This window comes from Chlorocebus sabaeus, chromosome 7, assembly GCF_047675955.1.
Source record: "Chlorocebus sabaeus isolate Y175 chromosome 7, mChlSab1.0.hap1, whole genome shotgun sequence".
In the NCBI taxonomy this organism is placed as follows: Eukaryota; Metazoa; Chordata; class Mammalia; order Primates; family Cercopithecidae; genus Chlorocebus; species Chlorocebus sabaeus.
This window is the reverse complement of record NC_132910.1, coordinates 106,569,495-106,587,199: the sequence shown is the minus strand read 5'-3', so window position 1 is coordinate 106,587,199 and position 17,705 is coordinate 106,569,495.

Sequence of the window (17,705 nt, the reverse complement as noted above, 5' to 3'; positions counted from 1 at the left end):
AAGACTTAAACTGGGTTGGCCACATTTAAGGAACTATTAATGATGCTTCACTTGAGAAGCATCAATACCCTATTGAAAAAATTGGAAAGTAAAGCAATATTTGTTCCAGTGGAATGATTCTAATGCTTTGTAGTCAAAACAAAAATAAAAAAACAGGAGACCTTACCTCTAAATAACCTTTGCAGTTTACAAAGTACATTCACAGGAGTAATCCCCTATGGTTTTCTATCAGGAAGATAGTGTTTTGCTGTTTTTGCACGTGAGGACCTGCAGCCCAGAGCAGTGAGGGGCTCACAGATTAATCGGGGTCTTCATTTGCCTCATTGACCCATTGCAGACCACCTAACCCAAACCCATAACTCTTTCCTGAAGATATCATTTTTTTTTCCTTTACATGTCAGGAGAATCAACTGTTGGTGTTTTTTGTTATAACACCTAGTAGAGTGGAAAGAAATTAGAAGAGAAATATCTGCAACATTATAGATATGTAAATTGGGAGAATTCACATCGTTTCCCTAAACTTTACTTTTCTTGTCTGTGAAAATGAGGTAATACAAATAGCAACTTATATAGGGTTTTGTAGGGTTTTTGGTAAGGATCAAAGGAATTAACACATATGAAAGCATTTTATATATACTAATATATAATGCACATTTAATTTTTATTATAAGGTTCTCTATTTGAATTACATGAATTTTAAACATTCTTAATATGAGAAAATACCACAAAGGAGATAAGAGCATGAGTGGTATTCATAATGGTATTCTAGCCTTTGGCCCTGTTGTGGACAAATTGCTGAACCTCTCTAAACCTTAGTTTTCTCTCCTGAAAATAAAGCAATTACAGAGATTAAATGTGATGATATCTATAAAGGACATATTACAGTGATTGATACATGGTGATATGGTTTTGCTGTGTCTCCACCTAAATCTCATCTTGAATTGTAGCTCCCATAATTCCCACGTATTGTGGGAGGGACCCTGTGGCAGAAAATTGAATCACGGGGGGCAGTTTCCCCCATACTATTCTCATGGTAGTGAGTAATTTTCACAAGATCTGATGGTTTTATAAGGGGAAACCCCTTTGGCTTGGTTCTCATTCTTTCTTTTGTCTGCTGCCATGTCAGATGTGCCTTTTGCCTTTTGCCATGATTGTGAGGCTCCCCCAGCCATGTGGAACTGTGAGTTCATTAAGCCTTCTCTCTCTTTATAAATTACCCCGTCTTGAGTATGTCTTTATCAGCAGTGTAAAAACGGACGAATATATACCGTAAATGTAAATGTGACTTTCATCATTCATTTAAGCATCCTGTTTATAAAAATGTAAATAATCTATTTTCACATATGCTGTGTTTGCGATAAAATAACTTTGCTTAAATCCCATCCTGGCATTATAGAGAATTTAAGCCATGGTTTTCTGATCCCATCCTCTTTTATTACTCCAGTCCCACAGACAGGAACCAAAGTCAGCAGAACAAAGCAGCCCTAGATGTGTTCGGTTCTATTATCTGAAGTGAATGAAAATCAGCCCTGAGGTATGTTTTTATATTCTGTCTACCAAAATAATGTGCATTCTGTTTATTGAACTGCTCTTATTTCTTCTTTGCAATCTGTTACTTTCATTTTCATTCCTGCCAAGAGACAAATAAAGAAGTTGCTCATAATTTCTAGGGCGATTTAGACCTTCTTTTTTTGGCCTGTAATGGAAATCTGTGGTTTCTTCAGTCTGATCCTAGGTAAAGCTGATTTTAGTGAAACCAGGAGTTTTTACACTTTAAAAAAAAAAAAGTGGAATGGTGGAATAAACTGAGTTAGGGAGTACTGAGGTTTATGTGGATTTTCTTACCTATGTAACCATTAGGTATGCTGTGGTAGATAGAATAATTCCCACCCCCACATCCCTGCCCTGACAAGATGCCCATATCCTAATCTTCAGAGCCTGTGACTATATCACCTTACAAAGCAAAAGTACTTTGCATATGTGATTAAGTCAAGGACATTGATATGCAAAGATTATCCTGATTCTGAGTGGGCCCAATTTAATCACAACAGTTCTTATAAGGGAGAGTCAGGAGTGACAAAGTGAGAGAAGCAGGTGTGATGATGGAAGCTGAGGTCACAATGATGCCAGGAAGAGGCCATGAGCCAAGGAAGGCAGAGGACCTCTGGATGTTGCAAAAGGAAAGGAAATAGATTACCTCTTGGAACTTCTAGAAGGAAAGCAACTTTGTTGACACTTTGGTATTTGGACTTCTGATTTCTAGATCTATAAGCTAAAAAAATTCTGTTTTTTTTTTTTAAGTCACTAAGATTATAACAATTTGTCACAGCAGCAGTAGGATGCTAATACAGTATGTCAAGTATCTTTCCTGACCCAAATTCTGAGATATCTCAGAGACCTGGGTATGAACTGAATGTTTGTGTCTTTCTATTCATGTGTTGAAGCTCTAACCTCCACTGTGATGGTGTTTAGGGCCTTCGGGAGGTAATTCTATTTAGATAAAGACATGAGATGGGCCCTCCAAGGTGGGATTAGTATCCTTATAAGAAGAGAAAGAGACCAGAGCTTCCTCTCTACCATGTGAGGATACATCAAAAAGATAACCATCTGCAAGTCAGGAAGAGGGACTTCACCAAGAACTAGATCTTCTCAGTTTCCAGAAGTGTAAGAAATTGATTTGTGTTGTTTAAGCCAACCAGTCTATGGTATTTTGTTATAGCAATCTGAGTTGACAAAGCAGACCTAGAAGTTACCTTTCTATATTAATCTTTCAGAAATGTCAATAATAGTAGAAAGTCTCCCACTCTACTTCTACATATATCCTAGATGTGTCAATCTCATCTTCTCCTGTTGGCCATGCTGTGTTTCACTGAGAAAATGGCAATACTGGTGCTGTTTATATATAAGGTAGGATTCCCCTCTCACAGATAGCCACAGCTTTCTTTAAAAGAAGGTACGTTTCCCGAGGATTAGTTGTTAGGGAAATTGTTGGTTTCTCCATCCGCCAAAGTTGTGCATCGCCAGCAACAGAAACCAGCTATAGCTAACTTAAGGAAAAGAAATATATAAATATTGGGTAGCTCACAATATCATAAGGAAGACTGAAAAGATGGTGAGAGAAATATAAACTATGTATAAATTCTACTCATTTCCTTCATAAAAGGGAAAGCAAAACATCATTGATTTGGGTTAGTTGTGCTTCATATGAAGATTTGGGGTGACTTTTTACAAGGAGATAGCATTATTTAATTGTTTTTGATTTGGGGAGTTAAAAAAGTTTCTTTGCTTTTTTGCTGGTAGGTACATTATAGGGTCTAAAGTTTTTTTCCTACCTTCCTTCTCACAGCTAGAAAACCTCCTTCTACTACGATCAATGTCCTTGATCTGTTTCCCAACATGAATTAACCTTTCCATGTTTTCATTACATTCGAATATCAGGAATGTGTAGATGGAAGTAGTTCATCCTGAGAGGTAAGAATGAGCGTTGAAAGAGCCATCAGTGAAGCCGTAAGGCTGGGAAAGAGAAGTGAAGGGGCACATGGAAGTGTCCATCTCTGGGGCAGGGAAAAACAATCCAGAGAAGATGAGTCACACCTCATTTATAACCCATGAATGAAAATCAATACTGTTACTTACCATAAATTTTACTGAACATACTACTTACACTTGAGTATAAATGCTGTAAAACCACTATGAGCCAACTGATTGACTTTTCTAGATCCCAATTTTATCATTCATCTTCTGGTATTCATCTTCTGGCTTAGCTACTATTTCCTGGCACAGATTCTTAGTAAAGATCCTTTCTCCTTGGTCCCAGATGTAACCCTATGGTGTATGGTCTGGCATTTTAGGGGATATCTATCTCTTCTGTTCTTACCTCAGTGTCCTGAACCATACATATCATCACTCTAACCTATTGAGGCTAGGAAAGACAGGAACAAACAAAATAGAAGGGGTTCTAGGAAGCTTGGTGTTTCTCTGTCTCCCTAAATATGTCCATGGTCCAGGAAGTAGGGAAACTATGGATTAGCATGCTTATCTAACAATCCACAGAGTTATGGAAATATTAGCTGTTAGTAGAGCTTGCCATCCGGTGGGCAAATACTAACAGAGTTACCTCAACCCTTAGGGAAGGACTGCAATAGGCTCCTGGAATTGAAAATGCTGATAAATATCTCTTGGGGTATTTCTTTAAAATGCAGATCTCTGGAACCCAACCCTGCTGTTTTAATTGGTAAATAAGTTGTTGTTTCTTGGAGTCTGCACTTTAACAAGCGCTCCCTCCCTCCAATGACTCTCAAGCAGGTGGGCCACATTTACAGGCCCACTGTCTGGTTTCCAGGTGAAGTCTTATTCATAGTACTCTGATTTTCTCTCACCTGATCTCAAAGTTGAAAAGTAAATGGCACCCAATGTGCAAGAAACTCCCTGTAAAAAACTATAAGAGATTCCTAAGCAGGTTGCATCAAATATAAGGAAATTACCTACAGATTATTTCCAGCTGTGACAGTAATGAGCTTCTTTTAGCAACTGCATGGCCAAACTCCTGCTCTTAGTGCAAAAATCCTCCTGGGAAGAAGCTACCCTTGGTATGGAATTGGCTGGATGGGAGGCAACCAGACTGCAAGAACTGATAGTCCAGAACTTGGTTTCTTCTCCCTTTAACTAAAGATGGGAGACAGGAGGGAACTCTGAAGCCTCTTCTCATCCCACACTGCAGCCAAAGAGAAGTGGCACCCTGTATCCACATTTTTTTTTTTTTACCTGTCAGTAAGAGATACATCCCCGCCTTTGCCAGGTGATAAAAGTCCTCTTTATTTTGGTATGTCCTTTCGGTGGCGGGGGGGTGGGGTGGGGGTGGGGTGTGTGCCCTACCTCTCCCATCTGAAACCACTCAGGTTTATAATAGGTAGGCCATGTATTGCTCTCAACTCAGGTGTATTTCATCTTTACCTGTAGCTAAAGGATTCTGGCTCTGATTCACCCGGCTCCGTAATTGATGAGCACAATCCGTGGAGCACTGTCAGAGTTTTCTTGATTTGGGAGCAGGAAGAGGGGACTTCAGACTCACTTCATGCAGGATCAGATGGCTTGCCACATTGATTCTTCATTTATTGTCACTTACACTCAGGATTACATTGCTCCCAGGATTCAAGATGGGCCTGGTCTAGACAAAAACTTTCAGTCTCATTATTACGTGAAACTCTCAAATAATGTGTACCATGAAGTGTAGAACATTGCCTGACACTGAGTTAGCCCTCAGTAAATCACTTGTAGCAGGAATTGTACTGATAATGCAAACCATTCCAGTCTTCTTTTAGCCTTTCTTGCAGTGAGGTTGGCCGTGTCACTTGTTCAAGGAAACAGAATGTGAACAGAAGGGATATGTGTCTCCTCCAGGACTGAACTTAACAATTTGCCACACATACTCCCCGAGATTCCTTCTCCAACTGCCCAGTAGATATCTATACTCAAGGTGACATTGAAGATAAGAGCAATCTGTTGGTCCAGATCATGAGTGGCTGGTGAAACTTCAGCCCTCATCACCCCCATCCTTAGACAATATGTGAGAAAGGAACTGCTCCTGTGAGTCGCTCAAATTTTGGGTTTGTTTATTGCAAGATTAGGCTACTTTCAAAGACACAGTACCAGCTGAGGACCTTGCAGCCTGAAGATTGCTTACTGTGATGATAACTCTGCTCCCTGTACCATGAACATATCCTTCTTAGGGCAAGAAGCTGAGTAAATTATTTATCCCACACTCTATCCATCCAAACAGGTGAGGGGCTGTGCCTTGCCCTTGTGTGAAGAAACCAGGTTCCATTCAAAGGTGTTACTCTTTCTGTGAACAGGAGGCAAAGGTGTGAGCTGAGACTCTACCTGCTCTCAAAGTCATCAGAAAGAGGGCTCAGAAGGAGTCACAATTACCAAACTGTTGACTGAAAGACCCTCTGGGGACTCAACCCATGGCTATTAATGTCAGTGTCACTGGGCCAGCTCAGATGCAAACCCACCGCTACTATGTCATCCACAAAATACATACAGCTATCTCATATCAGCATTGTGGGAGAACCGTATTAAAGTGAACTTCACTTTATAGAAACTATATTCCTGACAGCCACATACAGTTCTTATGACCATGAATCAAATCACATTTATATGAACCAACGCAAGTAATTTAATAGAACTGTATTGTAGAGTATCGGATTCTATACAGGAAAGACTTTACACAGTGAACATTCACACTTAGTTTTATCATTAATTTTCATAGGGCAGGTTTGCTGTACTAGCTAGGCATGCAAAGACCATGGGGTTCAGCAGGTAATATAAAGTGACGAGGCAGGTTGGGTTGGTTTGAGGTAAAAGTGAGCATTGGGGAATGCGGTAAATCATGAATATTTACCCCACCCAAATGAGGCAGCTCTCACTCAGGACCACGATTCGTTGGTGAGACGTTGTAGGTCCAGTGATGCCAAATACAATGAGTGATCGTGATTTCTTTGCGAAATCATTTGATTTAAAAATGCTAGCATGATACCCTAACCTGATCCTACTTGGAAGTTAATAAGTTAGCCTGCTGCATTTTGTAAATGCTGGCAAAAACCATAAGATTTCTGGGTCAGTGAGTAAAGAATGTATTACAGCAATAGTGATAGCCAGAGTAACCAGTTTCTTGAGTCCCAGTTCTACAGGGTGATGGAAAGAGGTCCAGGTAATACCTGTCCATGCAGTAGGCTACATTACAAGAGAGGAACCCTGAACGTAGGGAACATGAATCTTTTATATTGAATGGTAAGCATGCTTGCCCCTTGCTCCAGAGAGAAATACTATTTCTATCTTCCAAGACAATTTGCTGTACAAACACTTTGCTGTACAAACAATTTGCTGTACAAAGCTAGTGTAGAACAAAGACATGCAGAACCTTTGCTCATAAGACATGCATAAATATGAGAGACCACCTCCCAACAATATTCTCCCCTAGTTTCTACACCATCTTGTCTTCTGGAGAATTTTCCCATGGATACATCATTCCCTCAGCACTCTGATTAATCTGATAGAAAGAGCTGGGCCTAAATCTGTTCAATTTGGCTTATGTAGCATTTAACTGTAGTTACTATCAACAGGACTCCTAGCAGTAGAATGAAGCCAACCTGCAAAATTGACCTGTCATGCCCTGCCTCACCACCTTATCCAGTCCTGGACTCAACCAGCTGAACAAATCCCTAAACCACCAAGTCTACCTTAGAAAAACAGGTATGTTTTTCCCCAAGTTTCTCTAGTGATCTTTCCCCTTAGCCAAAAGCATTATTCCAGATACTGCAGGATATATTTGCAATTACACAGACTCTACCTTGGCCTGCAAGGGGAAAGTCTAGGATGGTTTTATTATCATTCATAAGGACCCTGGCGAGAAAGTTGTGTATTGACTGAATGCCTTTGGCGGACAAGGTGGTATATTTAATCCCTTAAGCTAAAAGGGAAAATTTTAACTGTGTGATTCCCATCACAGGGATAACTGCATGCATTGTATGCATAAATAATGAATTAGTTATTCCTCAAGAAAGCTTTCCTACAAATTAAGGATGGCTTCCCTTTGGAAACATCTCATAGTCTCATGCAGGTATCATGATATACTCCTGGGATTTCCTTGAAGACACTTGAAGATCTCTTGTCCTTCCTATGGTGGTTAATTTTACGTGTCGAATGGCATCAGGGGGCCCAGATTAAACATTATTTCTGGGTGTGTTTCTGAATGAGATTAGTATCAAATTGATGGACTCAGTGGAGTGATTGCCCTCCACAGTGTTGGTAGGCATCACCTGATCCATTTGAAAGCCTGAATAGAACAAAAGGTAGAGGAAAGAAGAATTCAGTCTTTTATTTTCTCCCTCGTTGCTGAGCTCGACCATCTGTACTAGTCTGTTCTCACATTGCTATGGAGAAATATCTGAGACTGAGTAATTTATGAAGAAAAGAGGTTTAATTGACTCACAGTTCCACAGGACCGGAGAGGCCTTGGGAAACTCACAATTGTAGTGGAAGGCACCTCTTCACAGGGCAGCAGTAGAGAGAATGAATGCCCAGTAAAGAGGGAAGAGCCCCTTATAAAACCATCAGGTCTCGTGAGAACTCACTCACTATCATGAGAACAGCATGAGGTAATCAGCCCCCATGATTTAATTATCTCCTCCTGATCCTACCCTTGACGTGTGGGAATTATTAAAATTCAAGGTGAGATTTTGGTAGGGACACAGAGCCAAACCATGTCACCATCTCATCTCATTGTTTCTTGCCCTTGAACTGGGATTTAGACAAACTCCCCTCATTCTCAGTTCTTCAGTTTTTGATTGAATTATACCGCCAGCTATTTTGGGTCTCTGGCTTGCCGGCAGACAGCAGATTGTGGGACTTTTCAGTTTCCATAATTACCTGAGCCAGTTTCTCATAATAATATGTATTTTTGGAGAACTCTAATACAGATTTTAGTACTGAGACTGGCTCTAAAAGAACATATTAAGGATGAGTTTTCTGAATTCATTCCAAAGTTTATGGAATTGGCTCTCTAATCTGATTAGATTTAAATATACAAAGGACTCTATTTCCAGTAGTAAAGAGTGCACAGATAATCACTGGCATGATCTGGCAATAGGGATATGCAAAATACCTGCACTGTATACTTCCAGTGAGCCACTAATAAGAAGTAAGGAGTTGGGAGACTTTGTATATGATGTTTTTGAACATTTCTGGAAAACTAATGCATATAACAACATAGACTGGTTGGTCCTAATGTCATTGGAAAAGTTGCACAAGAAAAGAATGAGTGCAAAAGTTCAAATTCCAGCCATATAAATAATCAAAGAGCTTCTATGTGTACCCTGAAAAAGACCCTTATCTCCTGTAGCCACGGGATTAAAACTGCTAAAAATTAAACACAAAACCTCATTCTGCAACTGGCTAAATTACAACGAAGTTGACTTTCCACCTTTGCAGGATTTCTACGCTAAAGTGAGGACATCAATTAGAAAGAATGGGTTTCTTTAAATTAAAGATAAAGACATGTGCAAAGATCCTGATGAAGCTGGAGACATTGAGTCCCTAAATTCTGATGAGTCTTCTTTGCCAGTGGAAGAAGTCTCCCAACCCCCACTGAAAGTGGCCTCCCCAGCCCCAGTGGAACTAATTCCCCAACCCCTGCAAAGGGGCCTCCCAACCCTTCATGACAGTGGCATCCCCATCCCCAGTTGTATTAGGCTTTCCATCCTCATCTGAGGGGTTAACCCTGCATTGCCTGACAAAATGGTAATAGTCTCTCCGAGGTATTGCTATGCAAGACAATGCTGTTTCTTCTCAGGGCCCACCCTGACCATCCCTCTTTCCTTTTAGACCTATAACTAGACTGTAGTTTTAGTAGGCCCCTGAAAGTGAGGTACAGTGTATGACCCAGAGGAGGTGCATCACACTCTAAAAGAAGCACTTTTGTTTTCTAATTTATGCAGACAAAAATCCAGGGAATATGGTGAGAATGGATACAAAGCATGTGGGATGATGGTGGAAGCAGTATACAGTTGGATCAGGCCGAATTTATTGACATGGGCTCACCGTGCAGAGATTCTGCATTTAGTGTCACAGCTTAGGGAGTTAGAAAGGGCTCTAAAAGTTACTTTGGTTGGTTGACTGAATCATGGACCACAAGATGGCCCACAGAGAGTGAACTGGAAATGTCAGACAGTCCTTGGATTAATGTAGAAGAAGGGATTCAAAAACTTAGGGAGACTGAAATGTTAGAATGGATTTGTCATGTAAGACTTACTCGCTCACACTGGCAGTGTCCAGAAGACATACCTTTGCCAATACTGTGAGAAATAAATTTGCGAAAGGAGCACTGGCATCATTGAAGGCTCTATAATTTCTTTTCTGTAGGCTAGACCTTACTTTGGAATCTGCAGTCACTGAATTAAGAAACCTACAAACAATAAGGGTAATAAAATCTGGGATGGCAGGGGCCAAGTGGCAGTACTCAACCATCAAGAGCAAAGTGGATGTGGTAACCTTGATAGGGAGCAGAGTCAAAGCATCCATCAGAATAGTGTGACTCCTGTAGATATATATAACATTGGCTAATCATGATGTTCTTATAAATGAAATAGATAGACTTCCTACTAAATTCTTACCTGACATATGTAAGCAAAAATTTTCAGGTTAAGCAAACAAAAGTTTAACTTGAATCTTAAAAACAGAGAATCATGGCCCTTAGTCAATTCCCAGATTTGAGTCAGTTTACAAAGGCAGAGCCCCTTGAATGAAGGGAACACTTGGCCCCTTTGAGGATGCACTCAGTATACCACCAAAAACATATACTGTTAATGTTTCTCTCATTCTTCCCCAAAGGAACCTCCAGCCCTTTACCAGGGTAATTGTGCAATGGGGGAAAGGAAATAATCAGACCTTTTGGGGAAGGAGTTATTGATATTGATTTGAGAGCCTTGAAAGGTCACCGTGGTCCTTTATTTAGAGTATGTCCTAATGGAGGTCAAGTGTTCAATGGAGTTTTAGCTCAGGCTTAAATCACAGTGGGTCCATTTTGTCACTGAACCCATCCTGTGGTTATTTCCCCAGTTCCAGAATGCATAATTGGCATGTACATAATGAACAGCTGGAAGAAGCTCCACATTGGTTCCCTGACCTGTGGAATGAGGACCTGGTGAGAAAGGCCATTGGAACTTCCTCTACCTAGAAAAATACTAAACCAAAAGTAATACCGCATACCTGGAGGGAGTAGAAAAATTAGTGCCAATATAAAGAAGAAAGATACAGTGGATGGTGATTCTCACCACATACCCATTCAACTCTCCTATTTGACCTGTGCAGAAGACAGATGGCTCTTGGAGAATGACGGTGGATTATCTTAAGCTTAATTAGGTGGTTACTTCAATTCCACTGCTGTACCAAATGTGGTTTGGTTTCCTGAGAAAATTAACACATCTCCTGGTAACTGGTATGCAGTTATCAATCTGACAAATGCCTTTTTCTCCATACCTGCCTATAAGGCCCACCAGAAGCAGTTTGTTTTCAGCTGGCAAGGACAGCAGTACTCTTTCACTGTCCTACCTCAGGGGTATATCAGCTCTCCAGCTGTGTGTCATAATTTAGTTTCCAGAAATCTTGATCACCTTTCCCTTCCACAAAATGTCACACTGGTCCATTACATTGATAACATTATATTGATTGAACATAATGAGCAAAAAGTAGCAACTACTCTCAACTTATTGGTAAGACATTTGTGTATCAGTGTGTGGGAAATAAATTGGACTAAAATTCAGAAAGCTTCTATCTCAGTAAGCTTTCTAGGGGTCCAGTAGAGTGGAGCATGTCAATATATTCCTTCGAAGGTGAAGGATAAATTATTGCATTTGGCCCCTTCTACAACCAAGAAAGAGGCACAAGGCCTAGTGGGTCTATTTGGATTCTGGAGACAACATATTTGGGTATGTTGCTCTAACCCATTTATCCAACAACCCAAAAAGCTTCTAGTTTTGAGTGGGGCTTAGAACAAGAAAAGACACTGAAACAGGACCGGGCTGCTGTTCAAGCTGTACTACCACTTGGGCAGCATGATCCAGCCAGTGTCCTTACAGAACAGGTCCTTGCCGTTGTTAATTTACATGAATAATACAGACATAATCGATTGCAATTTGTTTCCAGCGTTCAGGATCCCCAAAATGGGTGCCTTCAATCTGCCAATATGTAGTATTGCAAATAGCAGACCAAACAGCTAGGACATTAGCAACAAACTAAGAATAGGTAAAAATAGGACACAATTGGGTTTCAGGTTAGCTGAACCATCAGGGAAAGAGGCACAGACACACAGGAAAAATCTGTGACTTGAAGGTCCCATTGAGCCAGCAGCTTTGCTGTAAATGGCAAAGTGACAAATAAATTCCCCAGAGTGATAGCTGCTACTTGTTATGTTAAGACAAGGTGCTGCTGGCAGTGGGATAGCTGCTTTCTTGAATATACCATTTCCACTTACCAAGTAGGGACTGTCAGGCCCTCTCCATCTTATTAATCATTGAGTCTGAGTCAACCCACCCAAAATGAAAATATCAGGCTGGAGAGCCACAAGACTTTCATGGGTCAGGTATTTAGTTTTGAAGGAGCATAGTAGCAAGCCAAAAAGGCTTTAAATCAAAGTGATTTAACAGCTGTGTCAAGGAGATGATGGCTCCAGACCTCAACAAAGACTTCTGGGTAAAGGCTGGCCCCCTTTATCATAAGAGGCTCTAATCACCAAGACTATCAGACATGGAGACTTGTGGCTCACAGAGGCCATGAGGGTTGTGGGGCCCCTTCGGTACTTGCATTTATCTACTTACTGCTGTTACTGATCAGGAGGATTTTTCACCACTTCCTAGACAAGGTAGTATGAGCACATCAATTTCTAATGTATATTCAGACATAGATATGACAAAAAATAATACACTGTATTGGCCAAAAAGACCACAAACACAAGGTCACACTTGCCTCCTTTCCCTACTCTAATTCCTGCCCAAACTCTATTAATGGAAGGTTTGCATGTCCCATTCTGACAAGGGCCCTGCGTGTCAGTATACAACAGAGGCATGAAATTATGCTTCCCTCCCCTCCCCAAAGTCTCTGCCTGCGGCTATACTTGGGCAGTTGCTTGTGGCCTTTGATTCCACTTGTAGGCAGGGAGAGCTTGACTTCACCTCTATTCATTTATCTCCTTAAAATAGCTGAGATCAGAGTAGAGAGAGAGGGATGGGTTAGGTGTAAGATATAGAGAGTAGCTTGTAGCTTTCCACCAGTAAGGGAGGAACACTTACTTTTAGTTATGAGCATACAGAGGCAGCTCAACCAAATGAACTTGCAGTGTATTCGACCTGCCCAACACTCTAATAGGTGGCAGAGTCCTCATAACTGACACTACCTGTTTCAGCTTTGGGGGTTCCTTGACCAAGCAGCCATAGCAGCATTGTATTCCGACTGTGGGCGTGGATTTGTACCCATCACCTGACGTGGGACTGACTGGGACAGGGACAATTTTTTAAAAAGGGATGCACCTTAATCTGAGACATTTGGTGTCCCATTATCAAGCAAATATACTTAAGTTCTTGCCCAATTTAAATGGAAGTGTTATAGGAGTTTTCCAAGGCTACAGGTCTGACCTCAACAATTTATCTACAATGTCAGTGTCTCATTCTCCAGTGAGTCACTTTCATCAGCATTGCAAACCCAATTCAGGGGCATTAAAAGCCCAAAGATTAGTCAATACCTGTATTGGTTTCTTAGGGTTTCCTTGATAAAGAACCATAATGCCTGGGTGACTTAAACAACAGAAATTATTGTTTGTTAGTTCTGGAGGCTGGAAGTCCAAGATCAAGGTGTCCGCATCACTGATTGCTTCTGGGAGCTGTTGAGAAAGAATGTGTTCCATGCCTCCCACTTAACATCTAAAGGTTTGCTGAACATCTTTAGTGTTTCTTGGTATATCCATGTGACACTGACTGCCTTCATCTTCACATGATGTTTTTCCTGTGCGTCTCTATGTTCACATTTCTCCTTTGTATAAGAACACCAGGCATATTGCATTAGTGGCCCACCCTGCTCTAGTATGACCTCATCTTAACTTACCTCATCATATTTGTCATGACCCTATTCCAAATAAAGACGCACTCTGGGGTACTTGAGGCTATCACTTCTGTGGGGACACAGTTTAACACATAACAATGCCTTATGTATGCTTTCCTGTGGAAGTTTGTCAGCTCCAGAGAAATCTCTCCAAAAGGAACAAAGCTCCCATTGGAGCCAGGACCTGCTGAAAAACATTCTGAGACTTTTGATTGTCATCTCTGAAAGAATCCAAGGTTGGTATGAAAGACTGCAGGAAGGACTCAGCCTTAAGACTTCCCAGCTGTTGCCGTTCTTCCTCAACAAGCATTATGCATCTACTGCCCTCATCTCTCAAATGAACTAGCCAAGTTCTAATAACTTACTCGGTTTCTGCTCACAGGGGCCATATATTTTCTACTTTGTGGTCAGTGTAAATGTACACTGTGTTGCTCAAAGGATACAAAAATTTCACTTAGGAGAAATAAATTTGGGAGATGTATTGTGTAATATGGTGACTATACTTAATAAAAATGTACTGCTTATTGGAAAATTGCTACAAGAGCAGATTTTAAATGTCGTTTCCAAAAAAAAAAGTGTGTGAGGTAATGGAGATGTAAATTAGCTTGACTTAGGCTTTCCACAATGTATACATATATCAACAGATCATGTTGTACATCAAAAATACGTACAATTTTTGTCTATTTAAAATAATTACTTGGCTAATTTTTGTTTATAAAATGAATATATCTGTAACTCTTGTCTGAAGAAGGTCAGAACCTTCATCTAACCTGTCATACGTGTCCGTGTGAAGAGACCACCAAACAGGCTTTGTGTGAGCAATAAAGCTTTTTAATCACCTGGGTGCAGGCAGGCTGAGTCAGAAAAGAGAGTCAGCAAAGGGAGATAAGGGTGGGGCCATTTTATAGGATTTGGGTAGGTAAAGGAAAATTATAGTCAAAGGGGGTTTGTTCTCTGGCGGGCAGGAGTGGGGGTCAGAAGGTGCTCAGTGGGGGAGGTTTTTGAGCCAGGATGAGCCAGGAAAAGGACTTTCACAAAGTAATATCATCACTTAAGGCAAGGACCGGCCATTTTCACATCTTTTTTGGTGGAATGTCATCAGTCAAGGCGAGGCAGGGCATTTTCACTTCTTTTGTGATTCTTCAGTTACTTCAGGCCATCTGGGCATATACGTGCAAGTCACAAGTCACGGGGATGCGATGACTTGGCTTGGGCTCAGAGGCCTGACATAAACCAGGATGGTTATATGTTAAGACCTATGAGAGTTTTCCAGGGCTACAGGTCTAACCTCACCAACTTATCTTGTTGACTTGAGGCTTGAGGAGTAGACTTGAGGCTGACAGCCCAGTGGAGAGAGAATCTGCTCACCCAGTTTAGGCCACTGTTTAGGCCACTGCTTTTGAACCTACTTTCTGATGGGTTCGGTCAACTGTTTAGGCCACTGCTTTTGACCCTACTTTCTGATGTTGACATGCAATGTTTTCTGAATTCACTCTCAATAGCAGGTGATAAAATTGGGGACCAAACCACTGTTTAGGCCACTGCTTTCGAACCTACTTTCTGATGCTTGATATGCAATGTTTTCTGAATTCACTCTCAATAGCAGGTGATAAAATTGGGGACCATTTCTCACTCTGCTGATTTGTAATTTGGTTACCATATTTGCCATCGATTCCCATGAACTTTTCCCTCCAATCCCATTAATCAGCTCACAATACCCTTACTCTTTCTCTTCCAGGAAGCCAAGTTTCTGTCAGCATCCCATCCTCATTTCCAAACTGTGAATAATTGTGAAGGGCCTGAGATTGTACTCTACCTGCAAGTTAACCAGCTAGGCTGCCACAATTTCAGGGATGCTGGCAGAAGACGTGAGACTCCTGGGTCAGAGAAAGAGAACTTCACTGACTCACACAACTATAACACCTGACCAAGGGTATCAGCCTTATCTTGCACTAGTTCACTGGGTCACACACAGCAACGTGAAAATAAATAAACTACACTTGCACACAGTGAGTTGCACGGCAGAAGATAAATCCTGAGTTTAGGAACACAAATCTTTTATAACGGCAGTAAGCCTGCCGGCTCTTTGTTCTTGGGAGAGACATTATCTCTGTCTTCTAAGGCTGCTTGCTATACGAACATCTTTGAGAAGATAATATAAAACAAACGTAGTAGGTAACCCTGCCTTCTATAAAAGTCAAGAGACATAGAAAACTCTCTCCCAACAGGGTGCAATGGAGACAAATTTATCCCCCAGTTTCTGCTACAAACCACTACACTTGGATAAGCCAAGCACGGTTTTATTTCTAAAGTTGGTGTTTTTAAAAAAAGTTTTACCTTTATATATGATTTGAAAAACCGAGATTTTTTAATTTTGTTTTTTATAAATAGAAAAACATTTTTATTTTTAAATTTAGGTTTTAAAACAGTTGTGATTTTATGTATGATATGAGTTTTGTTGGAAATAGGAGCTTTAGAAATAAATGTATTTTGATTATGTTGGTACACTATTTAACAATAACTTTTTGAAAAGGGATTTAAATACATGGATCTGTAGAGAGCAAATGCCTGACATAATAGTTGTTAATCTGGTTTTCCACACTGTTAAATGTTGGAAGTTTTCTCTCTCTTCAGGAGCAAGACCTGCATCAAAGCAAATATATCTGTATAACTTGGGACAATGGTATTTTTTTCTTGATACACAGTTCATTTTTCTTTTTAAACATAACTCATTTTAAATTTTAAGAAGATTTTTATTTAAACACTTTTATTACAATATTTAGGTGGCAGCAATATCTAACAAGCTTCTGAGACAGGAGGTAACGTTCTCATAGACTTTGCAACTCTGCCAGAAGTAGAACTCAAAATAAATGTGTCATTTAAAGCAACTGTGAAGGTAATAATAAAAGGAGTGTTGTCAGTACTAAGAAGGTTTTCAATGCAGGGTCCAATAGCTATACTTATATATACAGAAAACATGAAATTAGTTACCAAACATAGCAAAAACTTGGTATACCTACAGCAATGTATATTTACCAAAAACTGGTGAACGTATGTTGAGATATGTTAAATATTTGCCGAAAAGAAAACTACTTGTCTGTATGTGAAACCCCATGAATCATTTTATGTATCAGGACCAAAAAATTGACTTCTTTTGTTTCTCAAAAATCATAAGTGGTCTCATCTAAACCAAAAGTCACAGACTTGTCAGTTATTTATTGTCTTCTCATTTTGAACATTATTTACTATTTTCTCTCTCTAAACAGTAAGTTCTTAGTCCAAATTTACTATTTTGTCCCATCTAGACAATATGGCCTGTGGTACTTCACTAGGGTGGTCTAAGAGTAGATTCTAGGGAGCTCTCCAAGCTCTGGCAGTATATATGTCTTGTATGGGTCCATATGCACATTTTTGGAGGGGTAATAGTCTATGTCTTTTATCCAGTTCTCAAAGTGATAAAAGTAAAGACCCACTGGCCAACTGTAGCAGTTTCCCAAGTAAAATATAAAGATGATTCACTGAGTTAGGTGAAGAAAATATGAGAATTTCTATTTATATTCATGCTCATTTAGAAAAGAAAAGCTGCACTAATATGTAGTATATGGATTGAGAGCAGCATGTATCAGTCTATAGAATTGCTCTGCTACAATATTTTATCAATAGATCGCAGGAATCTAAAAGGTTGGAGAATAGTGCTCTAGGGAAGTGAATATCAAGTTCTCGTATTTTCCAAAACATCTTTAATTTACATGTGCAAGGAGGTGAAGGAATAGTAAATTCTCAAATACTAATACATTTTCATTCACTTCAATGTTATAAGATACAATTTATTCAGGGAAGATGGCAGCTCATTGTGATTAAGCAGTGTCTGGATGCTGCATATCCCTGTATCACTGGGAATCACTATTTCTAAAGGCCCAGAATACCTAGACCACTGTTGCCATAACTTTCCAAAGAGCTTCAGTTTTGCTGCTCTTATTCCAGGTGTATAATACTTAACACATTGGGCTGTCCAACTTCTATAATAGCCTTTTTGTTTTGCTTTGTTTTGTTTT